The sequence below is a fragment of the Myiozetetes cayanensis genome, unplaced genomic scaffold (genome assembly GCF_022539395.1).
Source record: "Myiozetetes cayanensis isolate MyiCay16 unplaced genomic scaffold, myiCay2020 scf21, whole genome shotgun sequence".
NCBI classification, from domain to species: Eukaryota; Metazoa; Chordata; class Aves; order Passeriformes; family Tyrannidae; genus Myiozetetes; species Myiozetetes cayanensis.
The window spans coordinates 13328487-13344072 of record NW_026087423.1 but is presented as its reverse complement, the minus strand read 5'-3'; the positions used below and the strand labels follow the sequence as shown (position 1 = coordinate 13344072).

Sequence of the window (15586 nt, the reverse complement as noted above, 5' to 3'; positions counted from 1 at the left end):
TGTTTTTAGTCATTTAAGAGACCACCTTTTTTTAATCATGTCCCTTTATCCCAATGTAAATGACTTTTCCTTGTGTAAGAAAACTTCTGTCTGATTAGTTCTGAGAAATGAGTGGAAGTCATACAAATTAATAAATTGCTTGGCCTTTGATTATGCTGACTGCACTGTTCTGACAAGGGCCCTTCCCTTCAAACAGGGAAGTTCCACTGCAGAAAGCCACACATCCCACCACACAAGTAGGTAAATAATCACGGGATTTATAACTGGGTTCCATTTACAAGCCACAGATTTCTGCAGAGAGAGCTCTGAGAACAAGCCCCAGTGAAATGTCTGTCAGCACAGACTGGACACAGAAGCGAGGGGCTGAGAACAGGCAGTCAGGAGGTGGGAAGCCAGCTCTCCTCTTGTCTAAAAGCCAGACAGCAGCAGGACAAAACTGTTTGAAAAGGCCCATTTATAAAGTTTGGGAAGCTTTATCATTAGTTACATTATATGCAGTCAATTATTCTACATTTTGATTATACAGACATTAGTTTTTATATGGTGATTTGCTATTCCAAGCAGACTAATTCCATCCAACTCTTGCACATTTTAGCCATCCTCAGTTCAACAGTCCTCCTGTTTGAAAAAAGGCACTGCAGGCTATTACTATAAAATGAATTTAGTCTTTCATCACCTCATTGTTGGCTAAAGAATGACAACTGTGAGACTAAGACAGTAAATAGCAGGACTGATTAAAAAAGTAACAAATTTTGCTTTCTAGATTTCATAGACACGATCAGGTGCAATAACGAAAGAAATACAAATACATGGAAGAAATTCTGGTAACTCTTACCACCCTTTCAGGCGAGTTGTTAGGCTCCTTCCCTTGGTCATAAAGCACAACTCAGTTATGGATATCCCTGGAAAACACAGGAGACAGATCAAACTCGGAACAGTAATGTTGTCATTAGTGTGACTAATAATGGCTTGTTGACCTGAGGAACGGGACAACTCCATCAGCACTTGACAAACTGCACTGCTACCCCTTGTTCAAACAGCTCAGTCAAGGCTCTCATCATTAGGGTTCCTACTTCCCCCCGCAAGAAAAAAAAAAATCAAAGTTCATGGTAGAAATTTCTATCTGGTTTGAACACTCTAGTATATGGAAGAGTTTCTACTGAAATCTCAGAAAATTCAAAAATCATCTGGTTTAACTGTATAGTAACGAGATGCAAAAATAGCCAAGATGTTTCTGCTTATTTTCTCTTTGTTTAAATATATTTGTACTTGGAAGTTATAAGGAAACAGGAGCATTTTTCACATCAAGTTCACAGTAATACAAAGTTTTAAATCCCAGGGAACACAAACACTGTCTTGGGCTACATTTTGCCGAGTTTTAATCAACTTTTTTATTTAAATCCCAAAACCACACATCTCCAACTGTTTTACCTGCCTTCCTTTCCCCACTAGAAATCCACACCATTCCATGTGGACAGTGCAAGTCACACCTTTGGAGTAGAACACTGAGCCAGCAGGGCTGGGGTGACAGGAGAGAGGAGGGTACATTTCACTCTCACCTTAAAATCCCCCCATCCTGTAACCCATCCAACATTTGGCTGCCTCATGAAAACCATATCTCTAAAAACCATACACACTCCCTGTGAGCAGCCACCTGCCACAGTACTTTTTATGCTTCAGCCCATGATTTACAAGTTGTAAGGCAGCACTGTGTCTGAATACAGTCATTCCAAGGACTTTAGGATGACACTTGACGAAAACGTCGCTAATTAGGAAACAGGATGCTTTATTTATCTTCAACTCTGATAAGTAAATGCTTTTAAGTACTGCAGAACAAAGGAGAAACCTCATCACAAACATGAGACACACAAGCAAGTAGAGCACGTACACGGAAATCCAGTTTGTCACACAGTAAAATTCATCAGAAGGGTCATGTTGATCCAGCAGCAGCACTGAGGGACAGGGTAGAATCATAAGAAATGTGTTGAATCGGTACAAATCCAACCTCAGGCAAGAATTTTCCTCAGAAGTTTCATTTTTCCTAGCAATTCAGACTTTGCCTGATGAGCAGTTCAATCCAGAGGTCAGAAGCAAAGCCTTGTCACTGCTTGCCCTTTTAAAAACTTTTCCAAAGAATAAAATGAACCCACCATTTCCTCTAACCAAAAAGAAATGTAAACAGTTATAACAATCAGAAATAATATTAAACAGACACCAGCAGGGTAACACTACATATTACAAAATGCCACCAGTAACTTGATCAAGTGTTAAAACGGCGCAAGAAATCCTATACAGCCCTTCTAAAATTATTTTTAATTAAATATGGCAATTCCATATGAGCCATTTTAAAAGCCTCTACCCTTTAAAAAACATGGAAAATTATGGTCTATTTTAAATAAGTAAATAATCAGTGAGTATCTTAATGATGACATAAAAACATAAGTTGGCAGCAAGCTGATTTAATTTATGTTTTCAATGTAAATAACCTGAGCTACCGATCTGGATACTCTGCTACCTATACATGCCTGTAAGACCTCAGAAGAGTGCAGGAAGACATTATCTAGAACTTAAATTTACGAATGTTATTAACCTTCTCTTTTATGAGAAACATTGCTCAAAACGTCTGTTTGGTATTCTGGTAATTTCACTTGATTAAAAATTAATCTCTTTTCAGCATCTGAAGATGCTCGTGGGAAGAGATTCCAGTGTGCAACCATAGATGCACTGGGAAAAGATCAGAGCAGTGCAAGTCTTGATGAGAGCAATCACCTGGAATTGAAACACATCCCTGACTTTTTGCAATGCCATATTCTTTAAATCACGGGGGGTGTAATGTGATTTTGGATATGTTTGTACAGTACAGATGAGTAAAACGTTAGGTAAGTCAAGCACAAAGTCAAGAGAACAAGCTCTGCAGCCTTCACTTATAACCTTGCTCAAAAAGCTTAGTCTGCCAAACTCCAGGTCCCCAGAGGTCTGAGTTCCTCGGGATCCAAGCCAGCCCTGGAACTGCAGAAGCTGTACAAGCGGGGTTGAATTTGGAACTTTTAACAAATAAGTTCATGGCTTAACATGCAACAGTAAGCAGAGAAGAAGTGATGGAAGAATTCTGTGGCACGAGCTTTAACAAAGGTCTCTGTGCCAGAGCAGCTCCCAAGGACTAAGGGGTCTGCACTCTGAGGGACTGCAGGAGGACTGGAGCAGTAAGTCCCTCATGAATATTCAGCAGACCAAATATTCACAGCTCCAAACATAGCAAAGGGTGAAGGTCCCTTAAAGAGCAGCTCTCAGCATCCTGCAGCCAATTCTGACTGGAACCTTATGCTGAACCAATGCCAGCTGACAAGGGCATGACCTTCTATTGATGCTGAAAACGATGACTTGGTTCAAAAATTGTTTCGTTTTGCTGCCACAGATTTAACAGCTCAGGCTTTGCCCCCGTGAGATGAGTAAAACATGCTCATTAGGTAACCTGCTCCCACAGAGACAGGATCTGAAACAAAGGCTAAGCACCTTTGCTTTAACATCACAAATCTGTCCTCCAGGTGCTTTGATGCAGAGCAGGTGGAGAGGAGCAGAGGGAGCACAGCTCTGCCAGCCCCACCACCCTGCCCAGGACACACTCACCACAGGAAGAGAGTGGAAGTCATGGGGAACGTTAAATATGGCAGCAGAAATCCAGCTCCATGCCCCACCACAGCAATTCTGAGGCTCTCCAAAAATGTGCACAAATAGAAGGAAATAATTTTCGCTTTGTTTAGCCACTCCAACAAGCAAGACAATTATGAATTATTATAACAACTTCTTTCAGCTTTTCCAAAATATTTACTGCCCATTGTTTTCATCTTCCTAGTTACAGACATGCCAGTGTCAGACAGTATTTGTTATCATCAACTTGGATTTACTATTCCTACCATCTGTCTTAACTCTAACCAATAAAGAAATACTGAACAAAAGAGGAGATGAGAGGAAGAAGAGAATCAGAATGCCACAAAGATAAGCAGGCAGTTATTTCTTTGAATGCAAGAACTCTAGAGGCCAAAATGTTCCAGCTGAGCTAACCATGGCTTCCTGCTGCTGTTACCAACATGGTACTGCAGAAAATAATTGCAAATATTACTCACAAAGTACAAAACAGAAACAGATAATGGAAGAAACATGTATCTACTGGCAAAGCTCATTAGCAGATGATAGTCAAAATAATTCAATATGCTTTGAAGCCACTTTATACAAGGGACAGTGAATGTGCTTAAATTTAAACAAACCACTTAAAATTCTTTATTTCACTAAAGGCAGAAGTTTGACCTTAAATGTTCATTTAAATGAACAAAAGTTGGTTAAAAACCAAAAACTGAAGTCTCATAAATGCAGCTGAATGGCTGAGACTGGAAGCACCACTGGAGATAATCTGGCACAAGTCCCCTGCTCAAAGCACAGTCAATCTGAACAAGCTGCTCAGGATCTTTTTTTCCAGTCAGGCTTTGAAACTCTGCAGCAATGGAACCCTCCACAACCTCCAGCCAACTTGCTCCAGTTCACACTCAGGGTAAGTGTTTTCTCAGGTTTTGACAGAAGACTTCTCCACTTTGGACCCACCAGCACACGAGGCTGTGCTGCCTGTTGTCTATTCCTGATCAGTGCAAGCCGCTCAAATCACCACGCTCGGAAAATGCCAGTGAGATGTATGAGCGTGAAATTTATTGACCGTGCCTGCATGCATTAGTAATCACACAGGATGGCCTCCGGGGCCAATAATGCAGACACTTGGATTCCTTCATCTTCCAGCGACTGCTCGAAATTCCCCAGTCACACAAGGACACAAAAAACAAGAATACATTTTTTTACTCCTGGATATTGCACTTGAAATCAGCTGGGGTTTGTCTTGTTACTGTACCTACTCGATAAGTTGCTTTCAATGGCACAGTGTCAAGGATATCTTAAATAATTAGTTTCTCAGAAAAGCCACTATTAACACTCCTTGCCTCAAACATTATGTGCAAACCCCAGTTATTCTGAGGTGGACCCGGCAGGAACCTGCATAAACTCAGTGCTTTTGAGATTTCCATCAGAAATCAGTCACTTGATTTCACAGGAGATGACAAGAATGCACAAGCACATTTTTTGTTCTCCCTTACAGAAGTCTCAAGTGGCATTTGCTGTAAGCAGGACAACGTTAAGGGCCAGTGAAATGTCAGAGGTTTCCCAAGGAAAAGTCAGTTCTGGTCATGCTTCCCCTCCTAAAACACGTGAATAATTCAGGTGTATCGACTCAAACCACACCTGGGTCAAGAAGAGGGGAAACAAATATCAGGCATTAATCTCTGGAACTAAAACTGTGCAACTGTTATTTTTGTACGTAATTCTGGTTTTACATTCTGCAGAAGAAGATGCCTTGAGAGATTTCTTCTCCCCAGCAGAATTTTCCAACTTGCTGTTTTGCACCAGCGCAGCTACTGAAGTCACTTATTTTAGAGTACAAGTCTGATAATTAAGTCAGCCTATTTCAGGGTCTTCCCCCTCCCCCAGGCTTCTTCATTACAGCTATTTTCATTCTGGACTCTCCACACACTGTGTGCACCTGTAATCTGTATCTATATTGTATTAGTAGGATCCTCCTAATTAGATTTAATTTCTTCAAGTGAGGAAAAAAGTGACATGCTAAGCCTGCCAGTTCTTTGAAGAATGTCCTAGAAGGTCAAATGGTGTGTCTATAAGGGCTTTGTGATCCCTTTGACACAAGTAAGATAAGGTTGGTCAACATTTCAGATGCCTTCAGTAATGAAAAGCAAAGTGACTGGTATTGATTCCCTTCACATCAATCTCAAAGTGGTAAACAAAATAATTATATCCTCTGTATAGCAGTCTCATGGGTGCATGCAGATACTTAATAGATTACAGACAGAAGAAAGCTCATTTAAATCACACACCATGTAAAATTCTGGTTTTCTTAATTGAGCTACTATGTAGACACTAAAGTTTCCAAAATCCCTATATCCCTTATCCTTACAAATTCAACCAAAATCAGAAACTCTCTGAAGATCAGTACAATACTCTTCCTACACGTTACAGCCCCACGGTTTTGTCTAATTCTGAAACAGCTCTGTTCTTTAACAGAAATACCTGCACACTCTTTTTGAAGCCTTTATTATTCTGAAATATGTTGGTTTAATTCTTCAAAGTAAAAATTATTTACAAATTAAAAACTTGCTCCTGTGTGAGACCAGCAGCATTCCCCTAGACTTTAACCTCTTTACCCATGAAATAGTTCTGTTTATCCTGTAACTCTTATTAGACTTTTCCCTCCTTTTGTGGCATCATGACAAACTCCTCCCCAGATTACTTTAATTAATAAAGGGCTAATAATCAAGGGCTGTAAGGGTCCTCTCAGATGCTTTGTGGTCACACACACTCAATCTCTGGCTTGCAGCCTCCTCTTCCCAACTGCATCACTGCGACACACACATCTGCATTTGGCACCTTTTAGCTCTTTCACCACCAGGATCTGGAGCCAATTTGTTTGGCTAAACACTGCACCTTCAAAATGCAGCAGTCTTTACCCATTAGTGCACAGGTAGTGAGCCTGTAGCACAGAAAATAAAACAAAGAAAAAGCCAATACACAGTCTTACTTATGGTTAAAATGCCAATTGCCAATTCTAGCAGTTCCCTCGGCCCAACTGGGTGTTTTCTAAAGGTAATACTACATAGAGAGTCTGCTGAATTATTAACAAGAGTCACTGTAGTTATTGAAATGCTGATACATAAAATGAGGTAACAGATTACAGAATCGGTACCTTTGGTTCCCATAAAAAGGAGATTTCTTTGTATTGCTCCCCTGCCTTGGATATATCTTTCACAAATTTTAGAACACTTAACTCGTGAAACTTTCAAGTTCTTCCTGTTCCTCTGTGGCACAGAGAATGAGCTTCTACTTCTTTTCTGTATTCAGATGGACAGTGCAAAGCAAAATTTCTCATTCAGGACACAGAGAGTTAATCCAAGAGAAAAGGAGAGAATACAAGGTCAAGATAATACGGGAAAGTAAAACATCTTGTAGGACAGGGTTGAAGACAGTTCTGCTGGCCAGTGCTAAGGTTACCAGCATCACTACCCTCCTACAGAGAGGGAAATGAGAAGAATTTGCTAAATATAGCTAGAAGTGTTTGGAAGGATGCCTATCCTTATTTGTGCATTCATCTGTTTAATTGTGGGCAATATAGTCCACCAGACAGCCCGAGGCAAGCGGGGATGTTCAATATTCTCTGAATTACACAATTTCAACTGCAGACTGGGCTTAATCACAGAGTTTACAGCAGTATAAATGAAAACTCTGTATTTTGAAACTCAGGTTTGGGAATGTACTAAATGCCTTCAAAGCTGTGTGCAGTTTTCACAGGCAGGGTGAGAAAGGCCACAGAACTCTTGTGTTTACTGGATCACCTCAACTCTTTCAAATCCAAATGTATACAAATATAATTTATATGTAATCTCCTGATCATTTAAATGCAAATGCTTGCCTTTGCATTGTGAAGAGATCAACCTTCACACAATCAATAATATTTTGAATTTATGTTCATTTTCAATTTAAAAAGCACTGCTAACAAGAACTTTGTTATTGGGCTGTATATAACTACATAAGTTACATTAGCTCTTCCTGGAGAGGAAAGAGAATATAACAAACCTCACTTCTGTTTAATATTAGGCCTTCAGTACCTTAAAGCTCTTGTAATTCAGAATTATCACACTGCTTCTCTGTTTCAGAACAGTGGAGAGTGGTTTGTGGCACCCTAACTGAAATGAGGTGGTTATTTCCTTGAACAGACAGCTGAGCACGGGGTGGGATTCAAGACCCCACCACCAGCACAGTAAGTAGTCTGTAAAAGCTGAAGACTGTTTATCATCTACAAGAACTCACCACAATGAAACATCAGTAAAAAACTGTGGCAACCTATGAAAGTCTGGAACCTGTGGATTATACAGTGCCATCATCACACCACACTAAAACCAGCATCTTCCCCTCCACCTCCAAAATACTGCCTCAGGAGAGGGAGCACCGTGTTTGACTTCCATTATCTCCCAGCCTGCAGTAAGGAAGTGCCTTGGTCCTGAATCAGAACCCACAGGAATTTAGCAAGTGCTATTTCGGCTTGTAGTAAAATCTTCAATATGTAATTTACATCTTGATATGTCATCATTTCTTGGTATTTAACTTAGTAACAGCTTCTCTAAAGCAGAGATTTTATTACATAAATTATGGAAGTAGCAGACTGGGTATAGTGCAGACAGCATAAATTTCTGAATCAATACAAAATATGTCCCCGGTAGTAGTTGTTATTCTGTGCAGGTGTGTTATTGATTACAGCCATAATGATCTCACTTTAGCTGCCATCAATAACTCACTGCTTGTATTGTCACACTGAATTAAAAAAGAACCAGTCTAAGAATATGAGAAGTTCTACCAGCACAGCATGACCCTGCCTGTGGTGCAGAGCAGCAGAACACTGCCAGTTTAAGTCAGGATTCATGTCTGAAACTTCACCCGACGTTACACTGGTAAAATAAAGGCACATGTGATATTTATGCAGGCAGAAGAGCATGTGTTCTTAAACGTTCTGGAAAACTCTTCAATTTATGGCTACTGCATACAATGAAACTGTTTGCAATACCTTGGGGCCACTCTTAGGATACAGGCACTGTTGTATGAATGGTCATTGACATTTTACTGACAAACAGGGCTGAAGCTTCCTCGCATCAGATTAAGGATCGTAGAAGGAATGCTAGATTCTTTCATTTTTTAAATGGAGTTCATTTATAAAGCAAAACTTGACAGCAACATACAACAGTAATACACAACAGCAGAATACTAACCAATGTTTGTGGAGTATCAACAAGTTCAGTGTCACATCTCATTCTCCCTCCCCAAGACAGACCACACTTTATAAACCATATTTTAAGCAATTCTGCAATTGGCTTTCCCCTGGGGAACCTCTGCAACTCTGCACACTGTTAAAAAGATTATTATTTTTCCATCTAAAACCTGCAAAGAAAAGCCTATCCAGTATCACACTATCCATTCAGCTCTCATCAAGCTGTGAATGCAGTAGCCATGGACACTGCTGATTAGTCAAACATTGCATTGCAGTTCCTTAGCCACAGCAGAATCCAGTAAAAGTCTGTGCCATCATTTCTGTCACTGTTCTGAATAGCAGTTACTTAAAATTTTATCACTACATAACTCAAATTAAATAGAGAGCTGCTTACTGTAATGAGAAGGTTCTATGGAGGAATTCCAACTGATGGGTAGAACTTGTACCACCAGAGCAGATGAAGAACATGCAATTAAATTACTGGAAACAGTAACTCTACTTTCACTAACTAAGTTGATCTACATTCATTGCAATCAAGAAAAGACTCTTCCAGCAACAACTTAAGGTGCCATTTTTCTCTACAAAAAACCCCCATGATCAGGGGAAAATAACCAAACTTAGAGAAGAGCACATGTGAGACACAAAGCCCAGATCCTGGAAAGCTATTTTTTGCTGGCCAACACTCCAAATTAAGCTACAGCTCGCACCTCAAAGTCAGTCAATACCACTGCACCTCTAAGACTTCTTACAGGAATTATTCCATTAGATAAGCAGAACGATTTCCAACTAAGAATGCACATCTTGATGTCAATCCCCTGAGAAGCCCACTTTCAATTATAACTGTGCAAAGAAAGAAAGCACTGGTGCCTAATTCTAAAATCCCAAATTACTAAATTCTCAAAGAAACAAGGAAAATAATGAGTATTTTTCACTTACCATAGCTACACAATGTCAGGACTCACCCCAAAATTATCTACTCCCTTCTTCCCCCTCGCTTGCTTGCAATGTTTAAGCTGTAGCTCTTCAGTGATGCATTCCAGAAGACAAATGCTTCACAACCCTTAAATAAACCATAAGGACCTAAACAGTAAGTGTTCTGGAGGACAGAGGCCTGTTGGTAAGGCACTACACCTGAAGCTTTCAATGGCTTACAACAGCCATAACCAGGCAAACAACATAAGGGCTAAAGATGAAATTGTGAAAGATACCTTGCCATTGTCCTCTCAACCTTCAGCCAGCTTGAGAATGTCATGGAAGCACTGAAGCAGCAAAGAGATGATACTGCTTAGACAGCAAAATCTCCATTTCTCCCTGACCTACAAATCAGGAGCTAACAGATTAGTGGAGCCCTGGTGTACAACCCCACAGCATCTCACGGATGCTGCAGGTTCTGAACCAAAATGCATGAGCTCTGAGATACAGAAACAAACATAGCTATAAATAACACCAGCTGAAGCATGCACTGAAGATTCTGACAACCCAGTCAAGGACCTTATGGAACAAAATTCCCCAACTGTCTAAGAAAGCTGTCCTATGTGAAGAGATGCACCACACTGCATGGAGCTCAGTGTCAACTGGAGAGCAGGGCAGGGCAGCACACCCTGCCACGTGTTCTTAATGCACCTCAGGACCAGCAGTGTCACCACTGCACAACGCTGGGTGAGAATGACTGTCCTGGGCCACTCAGCCTGGAATCTGTGATCTCAATACCACAATTCTGCTCTTTCTAAATATACTCTACAGTCAAAAATCACTCGTCTCGTGGTAATTAATACCAGCTGATTACAGAGCATTACGACTTGCAGAATCAGACAAAGATACCCTTCACAAAGAGGTTTTTGGAGATAGAACTGCATATACTCAGGTTCATAGGTTTTCCTCAATGTGCTATTGCTAACAAACATTGTACATCTTGTGCAAAACCTGTGCAATGGAGAAAACACAGACTTAGGTGTCTACACAAGTACCCACTGAGCAGTTTTTTTCTAGGCTAACTCCCCAGAGGGCCTGATTTTGAAAGACATGGTTAGGCAGATCCCTTGACTTCACTGAGCCCAGCTTCTTGGAACCAACTTTAGCTGGCTCTTACTTGTTTGGAACCAGTACCATTTCCACCAGTTTTATCTAGATTGGATAAAAAACATACAACTACAAAGCAAAAGATAAGGACATAAACACAATATCAACTTTTACAGAACTGGATAAAATAATCACTTAAAGAAACCACCAAAACCACATCAAGAAGACCAGCCACTTCAGGGGTATAATAGTGTCTTACTTAGCTAAGATTCACTATTTTCAGGAAACAGCATTTGTTCCAACAGTGGTAACAGTAATGACAACCACTGTAAGAAGATACACGTTCTTCATAGGAAGGAGGAGTGACTAGATATGAGCTTCATTAACTGAACTGAGGTACTCACTAAAAGAGATTAAAACACTTAAAAATGCCACCATATTTACACCTATTGGGTAAATTACCTGATATTCCAAGAAAGGCATTTATTTTGAAGGGTCAAAATCCCAGACTACCCTGAAGCACAGTGGCAATCAATGAGTCTCATCAGGACTCTAAAATATTATTTTGTTTGATCCGTGTGCATAAATTAATGATGAGTCATAGATGCTGTCCAATTACTATTAAATGATTAGCCATTTACAGACCACACACCAAATGCTACTTCTTGAAAATGTGACTGCCAGACGGTTGATTGTCAGGCTTCCAAAAGCTTGGACATGACTGAATTGAGCTGTCTGTTCTCAGAATGATGTAGAGAACAAGCCACAAAACAACTGGTTTCTCTGGAATTAATCATCTTACATACTATGCAAAACAAATGTGACCCAAGCCAGTGAAGAAGATGCAGAGCTCTAGAACCTCAGACAGCACCACATGCAGCCTTACAGATTGTTTTGGATTGCCTGCAAAATGGAGAAACAAGGAACAAAACACCTGCACAGCAGTTTTGTTTGTTTGGGTTTGTTTTGCACAAGCTGCCTGAATAAAATAAACCCCACTTCATTACGTAAGCTGGCTGCTATTTTTCCAGATGCTCAGGTGGGTAACCACCTTGCTCCAGCACACAGGTGGACCACATCCCACCTGGAATTTAAGAGACTACTTCAAGACCTCCCTGTTCTAATTTTAATGCTTAAACACTGATGATATTGCTAACGCCCTTTCCTGAAGAACATATGCTTGTCAAAGTACATGTATACTGTGAATGTCTTGCATTATGGAAAGCATACTTGTTCTTTAAAAATGAGGATCTTGATCTCAACAGAAATCTCATTGCTAATTTCCAGGTGACACACATTAAGTCTGAGTAAGGCAGCCTCATGCAACACATCTGAAATTCCTTCCCTATTCACACTGGTGTAACTCTAGAGTTGGCCCTTTCCCCCTCACTCTGTAGAAGCAGGCAAGAAAGTAAAGAATTTGACCTAAACTTTCTCTTTTGAAGATTACTGTGATGGCTACAGGATACCCTCACAAGACACTGCCATACTCCGGTTAAACTGGAAAGACATAAACTAAATGTAATCTCACACTCAGCTGCTACAGCGTTTGTTTACAGTGTTTGTGTCCATGATTTATACTCACCCAATAAAATATTAAGAGCAACAAACCATAAAGCTGGTAGCACAAGAATTCTAACAGGTTTTCCTTGCAGTCTATCAATTCTGACACTACCCAAGATCCACCAAAAGCACTGCAGAAATAACGTGTTGCATTACATAAAATCAAACACAGAAGCTTAGTTTTATATAACTGCAATATGCATACATATGATCTTCAGGACAAGATATCTTCTCTAAACTGCAGTTCACACAAAAATTCCGAGTATAAGCAAAAGACAGCAATGTTGCCATTTCTAGTGCAGTATCTTAAACTCAATATAATGGGAATGTCCCTCTATTTGTGGCTCTTATTGGTTCTTCCAGTATTAAAGACCTGCTGAAACTGAAATCCGTTGCAGATTTTGAATTAATAAGTGCAGGTCAAAGAAGGCACTATTTTTCACCTATTTTAACCAAACATTAGCTCAAAGCTATGATCACATTAGTTGGAATTCAATTATTTATCATGACAGCAACTATAAATAAACGACACAATATATACAAATATAAATAAATGACATAAAAACAAAGTCAACTTTGTAAAGATCACCAATGTCAAATAAAATACATTCTGTGCATCTCTGAACAATACAGGAGGATAAACCATGCAGTGAAACTATACAGTCCAACTATTGTTCTTCCAAACCTTGCCTTCCTAGTACATTCCTTTAGCCAAGCAATGGGAAGATAAACCCATTTGCCTAATGAAGCATATAATTTAAATATCTCAGACAAGCATTTACAGAGATGTTGCTTAAAATAGATTTCACAGCCATGCATCCAAATCTTTTGTATGATGAAGATCCCAGCATAGTTCACAACTTATTTTTCCTATAAACTCTAAACTCTTCAGCCCTTGCAGCTACTTCAGTCACCATGCATACTCTGTATTACTTTATTACAATCTTTTTTTTCCATAGCAGATCTAATATGAAGCTGCAATTTTCCTGTTTTGCAACATTTCTAAACCCACTAAAATTTCAGATTTTACTACTGCACCATGCAGTCCTGCACAATTCTGTAAACAAAATACGCTGAAATTTATGGAACCTTAAAGGGATAGTGTACTCAATACAGACTGCAGTATTCCATCCACAGGAAGATGCAATCAGCCAATGTCAATATCCTGTCATTTACAGTCACGGTTTCTTACCATAAAATATTCCCATTAATACAAATCAGTAGGGTTGGGTTTTTCCCCCCAAACTTGTATCTAGGATTTAAGCTATTAATACGATAACAGGTCTTCACTTGATAAAAGAAATCTGCTTAGGTTTGTGGGTTTTTTCAACGAGCTATGTATCAAATTTTGTACTGTGACCTACCTAGGGCACAACAGCACATCGTAACAAGCTAAGTGCATGTTACAAGAATTCCCCCTTCCACACACACAAACAAGTGCCTACATGAAAAAAAGAGAGAATGGGGAAAAGACAATCTTTACTATTCACTTGCTAGGAGCGAGTATTTCAAAGAGTTGATCAACTTCCACAAACGTCAGATTTTAATCGTGAACCTCAATACTGCAGGGAAAGCGAAAAGTAAAAAATAACCCCAAGTTTGGCTTTTAAGTCTGTAACGCATTTCACCCTTGAGAAAAAAGGTTAATTTTATCTGGTCATTGCTACAAAGAGAGTCATCTCCTATGCACGCCACAAATAACCTGAGCAACGACTTCCCTCCAGGACAAGAGCTGCCCATCCTATTGCAGGATTATTACAATGTTGGTTTGTTTAGGGGCTGCCTCTGTGTGTGTGGCTTGCGTATGTAATTGAGGCGTCCGCACACATCAGCTCCTCGTTGCGTATCTCACAATAAACTGATGGACGCTGCTAAACCTGAACCACCAACCTTCAGAGCAAACAAAGAAGTCTAAGCCCGCAACCGTGATGCAAAATCACCCCAAAACCCGCTACACCCTGCAAGAACCTCTCACCGAAAACAGCCCGGCAGGGTCATTCATTCTTCCCAACCCAGCCATCCGCTCACCATCTCCTCCGTCTTCTCTTATCTCTCTCTGCCCCTCCGCTTATTTTCCTCGCTGCTGCTTCTGCTGCTGGATTCAAGGAGGCGGTGTACCAAAAAAAAAAAAAAAATTAAAATTAAAAAAAATACAAAGCGTCGAAAAGGCGAGCTCTCCAGTTCCGCAGCGGCAGCCGCCGGACCGCACGCCAGCCCCGGGCTCCGCTCCCGCCGCCGCTGCCAGCGCGGGGGCCGCTCCCGCCCGTCCCCGGGAGAGCGCCCGGGCTGCACCAGCTCCTCCCGCCCGCTCACCACCGACACGGCCGAGTAGTCGCAGCCGGGCTCGTTTTCCCCTCCCACCTCCACATTCCTATTTACAAAGGGTATGCAAGACCATCTTTATCCAACGGGGGCTGCGGGGGGGGCGGTGAGGGAGGGGGAGGTGGAAGCGATCATTAACCCTTTTCTTGCGTTTACCTTTCGCTACTGGGATTTTTTTGCTCCGGTTTTGGAGCACACGGGGGGATTCCCCTTTCTCTACAGAGCACGTGGGCTCGCTGCCATCGGGCCCCGCCGGTGTCCGCGCTCCCGCAGCGCGGCTTGGCCGCTCGCCACCTCTGGAGCAGCGCAGCCCTCCCCTTAAAAACGTCCAAGGGCACGGCCGAGAAACGCGCGCCCTCCCCAAAGCAGCGCTGGGGAAACAGGCGGAGAGGAGCGCGCAGCGTGGCGGGTCCCTGAGGGGAGAGCCCTGAGGGGAGGCGCTCCCAGCCCACCCCGGTGTTTTTGAGGGGGCGTTCTCAGCGCCCGGCGCTCACACCTGGGGAGCCCCGCCCGCCCCGCGCGCCAACCGGCCCCGCCAATTCCCCATTGGCCGCTCGGCCGCGCTCGCGCCCGGCAACCGCGGCCCCATTGGAGCGGCCCCGCCCCCGCCGCCCCGCCATTGGCCGGCGGGGCTGTCCGTCAGTGAGCTGGGCGGGGCTGTCCGTCAGTGAGCAGGGCGGGCCCGCCCCTCGGCGGGAGCAGAGCAGGGATGGGCCCGGGACTCGGCCCTGCCCTCCCGGCACGGGGGGCTGGTGGTCGACCCTGCCCTCACGGCACCGCAAGGCAAGGCACGGGGCTCGGCCCTGCCCTCGGGGC

The 15586-nt window shown here is 42.0% G+C and overlaps 1 protein-coding gene across 11 annotated transcripts in view; it reads right to left on the bottom strand.

The window, feature by feature from the left end:
- Positions 1 to 14981, bottom strand: part of ARVCF (ARVCF delta catenin family member) — a 226147-nt gene extending 211166 nt beyond the window's left edge. For 5 of the 11 annotated variants that reach the window (XM_050318002.1, XM_050318001.1, XM_050317995.1 and 2 more), the window contains exons 1-2: positions 14477 to 14681; positions 836 to 902 (exon numbers count right to left, since the gene is read on the bottom strand). The gene's annotated coding sequence lies outside the window, so the exon portion shown is untranslated. Of the gene's footprint in view, positions 1 to 835; positions 903 to 10074; positions 10126 to 14423; positions 14682 to 14761; positions 14779 to 14926 lie in introns of those variants that run through there. The other 6 variants (XM_050317996.1, XM_050318005.1, XM_050317992.1 and 3 more) reach the window with 5 other exon arrangements.
- Between the last annotated feature and the right edge of the window lie 605 nt (positions 14982 to 15586).